Source organism: Anabrus simplex, chromosome 6 (assembly GCF_040414725.1).
Source record: "Anabrus simplex isolate iqAnaSimp1 chromosome 6, ASM4041472v1, whole genome shotgun sequence".
In the NCBI taxonomy this organism is placed as follows: domain Eukaryota; kingdom Metazoa; phylum Arthropoda; class Insecta; order Orthoptera; family Tettigoniidae; genus Anabrus; species Anabrus simplex.
Window position 1 is genome coordinate 258,742,884 of NC_090270.1, and position 6,000 is coordinate 258,748,883.

Sequence of the window (6,000 nt, forward strand, 5' to 3'; positions counted from 1 at the left end):
GTAAACAATGTTGTCATTTCATTCTCCAGATGTAACGTATGCCCTAATGTATCTGCAGCGTTAGTTATGTTGATAACAATTCAGTCACACGCGACAGTGACATCTTTTGTGGTCAATGCAAATTACTTCGCAATGCTATCTGTTAAAGATAATGTACTATGTATCCATATAGCCTACATATACCAATTTTACATCTTTGACTGCCAAGTGACATGTTAGCCAAATGGTAAAACTACGAGTCAACAGACTTCAAGATCGGTGGATCAAAACGACCTGTCGCCAAGAATTTATAACAGGTAAGTTAAATTTGTGTAAAATGCAAATATATATGATGTAATTAAATGTAAGGTAGGATAAGAGAAGATAGGCAGAGTGAAGGCAACAGGAGGAGGAGAGTGGAGAGATAATAATAATAATAATAATAATAATAATAATAATAATAATAATAATAATAATAATCGTATGGCCTCAGCTACCGTTTGCAGACATTTCGATTTGACGCCATCTGGCTGTCTGCTCGTCAATTTCGACGTTCCGGTTTACTCTGTCTGCCATCTAGCGGACCTAGAGTAAACCGGATCAGTGGAGAGATGAAAGTAAATGGTTAAAACTATCACTAATTTTAGTTTCTCCCCACCCGAAATCCCTACTACCCAGGCAGGTTCCACAAGTATGATGTCACAGTTGTGCTGATGCATGGCCTTGTTCCCCAATCTCCTCCAACAAAGGAAACAGATGATACGTTACACGATTGCGAGCGAATACTAAAAGACTTTGACAATGTTGTGGAATGGACAGCAGACAATGGTACGATGGTAAATGGAATGAAAAGTCAGGCTACAAGTTTCATCAGGAGGAAAAGTCCTCTCAGTTTTAATTACTGTATGGGGAGAAAGTACCTGATGGGGATTACTGTAAGTACTTGGGAGTTAATATTGTCGTTGCGCCTGGATTTTTATGTAATATCAATGTGCAAAATATGTACATAAAAATGTAGTAAATATCAGTGAAATATGTAATTAAATATGTATTATTCACAAAATACGTAATTAAATGTAATATTCATAAAATATGTAAAACTACTATTAATGCACTAAATTTACAAAACAGTTTGTATATTCTTTTTATTATGACTTATGGTTATAACATGAGACAGTGAAATTGTTTTAAATACCTACATATTTCGTGACAAAGTCATTTTTATTGAAGTAGATAATTTACACTACTGTACTTTCTAATTTTGACAGAATTAAATAATCAAATTAACGGCACAATCAAAATACTTCAAATTTTTTTAAATAATAATATGCACTGTAAATTGCAGAGTATAATACAAAATGTATTAGCTGATTTCCTGTTGGCCTCATGCCTTGAAAATTAAACTAATAGCCTAAATGTTATTAAATAAAGTTAAAAGAGAATTTGTCTGTACACCCCTAAAATAACACAAATAATATGGTAAAATCACATGAAGACACCAATGCATATTTTAAAAGATAAAACTAGTTGGGTGAAATATCTTTCAGGGGCTCTTTTGTTTGCCACTAATGATCCTACAAACAGATAGAGAACTTCGTTAGAAACTCTGTCCAATGAAAGCCATGCCAGATTCTGACAAAGGATTAGTGCTCGTGTATGCAGTTGAGGCATACTGTATTACACAAAGGTTTAGAAATCGCAATTTTAAAGTCAACTTTAGAAATTGAAGTATATTCTATATGAAAGGAAATTTGCCATTATTTCACTATAGCCCAAAACAATTTTTTATTTTTTAAAGGTAATGGAATGCAGTAGAAAGAAGGCAGACTATGCAGGAAATGTTAGATTAAGAAATGAAGTCTTAGAGGAAGGAGATGAACATTGTTACTTGGGTAGTAAAATAACTAACGATGGCAGAAGTAAGGACAACATAAAATGCAGACTAGCACAAGCAAGGAAGAGCTTTCTTACAAAAAGAAATTTGCTCACTTCAAACATTGATATAGGAATTAGAAATATGTTTCTGAAGACTTTCATCTGGAGCGTGGCATTGTATGGAAGTGAAACATAGACGATAACTAGCTCAGAAAGAAAGTGAATAGAAGCCTTTGAATTGTGGTGTTACAGAAGAATGCTGAAGGTCAGATGGACAGATCGAATCACGAATGAAGAGATTCTGAATCGAATCAGTGAGAGATCAATTTGGCTAAATTTGATGAGAAGAAGAGACAGAATGATGGGACACATCTTAAGACACCCAGGACTGTTCAGTTGGTTTCTGAAGGAAGTGTAGCCGGTAAGAACGGTAGGGGTAGACCAAGGTATGAATATGACGAGCAGATGTAAGATGCAATAGTTACGAAGAAATGAAAAGGTTAGCACAGGATAGGTTGGCATGGAAAGCTGCATCAAACCAGTCTATGAACTGATGACTAAAACAACATGTATAAAAATATTACATTCTTCACACAATGTGTAAAAAAAAAAAAGTAGTATTACTAAAAATATGTAGTAAAACAAAACACGAGGTATAACCATATCAGAACCACAATTTACTGACATTTCATTTTCAGTTGTCTACAAGTACAAGAATGGAATATGTAATTACATAGGAATCTAGGCCCTGGTGATAATATTTCAGCTTAGAACTCTTGACCATAAATCCTATCATAAAGGTTCTGTCACCTAAGGTTCAGTATTGCATGAACGGTATCCTGTGTTTGTTCTGAGGACAACATAGCCATAATGAGAGAGACAGAAGAACAAACAGACAACATAAACAAAAAGCATGAGCACTTGTAGCTCGAGGACACCTAGATGAAGCAGTAGAAATCGCTACAAATCTGATACGGGAAGCCGCTTTGCCTGCGAAAGAAAGGAGAGCACAAAAATGGTTTGACTGACAGTGCTATATAGCATGAAAAGACGCTTTACGTACGTTATATTCAGTCAGAAAAATGGAGACCGCTGATTACTTGGAAGCATACGCCATCAAAAGAAGGAATTACAGAAAACTTCTAAAAGAAAAGCGAGCTGAATATCTGGAAGCAGAAGCCAAGAAGTTTGTAGTCGAAGCAGAAACAGACCCATTCGCTGCCCTCAAGAAAAAGCAAGCGTGTAGAGCGAGGGAAATACCAATGGAAACATAGGAAAAACACTTCTCAATGCTTCTAAACAGAGACAACAGAGAAAAAATTGAGACCGCAAACCACTCTGTTAATCCAGAACATGAAATTAGACTAACCACGGGGGGAAGTACAGATGGTAATCAGTAAAGGGAAAAAGGGGTAGACAGCAGGACCGGACAACATATATACTGAACACTTAAAAAGTACTCAAGACCATTTACTACAGCTCTGGACGGAACTATTCAACAAACGTCTAAATTTAGGCAAAATACCGGAAGTCTGAAGAACGGCAGCGCTGAAGATACTGTACAAAGGGAAAGGAGAAACTGACAACCCCGACTCATATAGAGGTATAGCTCCAGAAAGCAATCTATACAAAGCATTTGCAACTATTGTAGCAAATCGCCTGAATAACGAAATAGACCCATTCATATCAGAATGCCAACTAGGCTTCCGCAAAGGAAAAAACAAATTACAAGCCGCAGCATACCTTAAAGAAAAAGTAGAAGAGGCACCGAGGCACCCAAAAGGGAAGTACTATGTCATCTTTGTTAACTATAAGAAGGCTTTGGGATCTTATCGACAGAGATGTCCTGATAGGTAAATAAAAACAAATGATTGGTGACAACATGCTCGTGAGATTCGTTGAGACCATACTAGACTACAACCTAATCAAAACTGAAGATGGAGCATCCTCATCCAGGAAAAATAATTCAAACAAGTAGGGTACCCCAAGGAGACCCCCTAAGTCCGCTACTATTCAACGTAGCAACACCAGATATCACACAAATAATGACGGACTCTCCTGAGACTACTCTAATAATGTACGTTGATGACATGGCACTGGGATCGAGCTCAAAGGCAGAACTACAGACGCACTGATGAAGTTAGAAGCTTGGGCTTCAGACAACAAATCTGAAATTAACTAGGAAAAGACAGTACAGATGGTATTCAGAAAACGTGGCAAGGCGGCCAAGGACGATGCTATATCATAAAAAAATAAAACACTAGAAATAGCCAAGAAATTCAAATACATGGGCATCACGTTCCAAACGAGCATGACATCCTTCAATAACCACGTCATAGACTGAACAGCAGCAGCAATCAGAGCCATTCACAATATCAAGAATATATCTAGGCTATCACTTAACACAGCGATGACTTCATTCAAGACCACAATAACCCCAATTGTTGCATACGGAATCGAAAAAATTTGGGTCAACCTGACAATCGGTGACTTGGAAAGGATAGAAAGAGTCAAAGTAAGATTCCTCAAGACGGCCCTAGGAATAGGTGAACTGGGACCCTCCAGACTTGTTTATGCACTGGCATGGGAAACCGATTTCATTGAAAATATATGACTCAATCTACCACTGCCATCTACTGGCCCATTCCAAAAGAGCTTCAGAAAAAACTTCTTAAGAAACGCACGGAAACAGACCCCGAATTCTACGGCAATGACACCATGAACGATCGTAACTGGACGAAACGACCTCAAGAACAAAGACATGTCATAACAAGATATGCGATACATGGCTTCCACCACAAAGTATGTGCAAAAACAAAATTCCACAACCCAACAGATGACTGTGTTTGTACACTGCGTAAGGAAAAGTGCCACCGCTACCATCTGCTAAAGTGCAAAAACAGATTAAAAACTGTAACAGAATACAGCAAAATGTAAATTAACACAACAAACTCAATACTCATTTGAGTGCTCCTTAAAAATATAATAAGCAAGATAGCCAGAAACAGATTACTAAGGATCACCTACAGCAAGACACGATGAACACTGTTTGGGGACTAGAAAACACCGGAAGGTACCCTTCAAAGGGTAGACATGTTAAAGTACCTGGTAGAATATATAACAGCCAAAACAAGAGCAGCAGAGGAGGGGTGAAGAGGGGGGAGTGTAAAAAAAGAGGGTGAAAAAGATACAGGCAACCTACCCATTAAAGAGACAAATGTACACCAAAAAGAACATATAAACAGATGCAAAGATCAAGACATTAACTGATAATGCAATGGTGAGGAACACAGTAATGCTGCATGCGAGCGAGGAAACAACATTAGGAAGACTAAAGAAAGAGCCGAAGAAAAATCGTAGGAATCAATCTATCAATCGTTGGCATACTTAAGAACAGTACAATGAAACAACGAAAACATTCCCGCATCCCGGAATTCCGCGAGACGTCGAACTGCACCACTCGCAACTATATTACGCACCACGCAGGACGAAAGAAACTTACCAAAACCAAACAGCAAGATACTTACTAAAAACCAAACACACGACCCTAATACTCCAAGAATGATAATTAATTTTTTAAAAACCTAATATTAGGTACAGGATATACGACTCTCAACTGGTTTGTCGACCACCTACGTAAACAATCAGAAAGCGATTTTGGGTTGTGTTATTACCTCCTCTACAGCACTTTCTTCTGATTTCTTAATGTCCTGACAATTCTCAGATGATATCACTCAGCAATCACCTTTCATCACTACTATCAATAACAAAGCCGGCAATTACAAGCTACTTGCCGCCATTGCAATTACAATCAAAGACCCAAAGAGTTCTTAGCAATTAAACTCAGCCAAACAAAGAGTATCTATATAGGTGCCACTGAGTTGTGATTTGATTGAAACTAAATCATTTATTAATTTTTTAATTTAATTCCAATTTAGCGTCTAAAATTAATATAATACATATACATTGGTTGCAAATAAATAAATTTGTTATAATGAACATTACTCTAAATATTCCAATACTTCTTTTACGTTACAATTATACAAATTCTTGGAGCCTCCGTGGCTCAGACGGCACCGCGTGGCCTCTCACCGCTGGATACCGTGGTTCAAATCCCGCTTAGACCATGTGAGATTTGTGCTGGAC

The 6,000-nt window shown here is 37.5% G+C and overlaps 1 protein-coding gene across 1 annotated transcript in view; it reads right to left on the minus strand.

Moving 5' to 3' along the window:
* Positions 1–5,660, minus strand: part of LOC136875964 (uncharacterized) — a 672,636-nt gene extending 666,976 nt beyond the window's left edge. Inside the window, exon 1 of the mRNA XM_068228419.1 lies at positions 5,529–5,660. The gene's annotated coding sequence lies outside the window, so the exon portion shown is untranslated. The remainder of the gene's footprint in view (positions 1–5,528) is intronic.
* Positions 5,661–6,000: the final 340 nt, after the last annotated feature.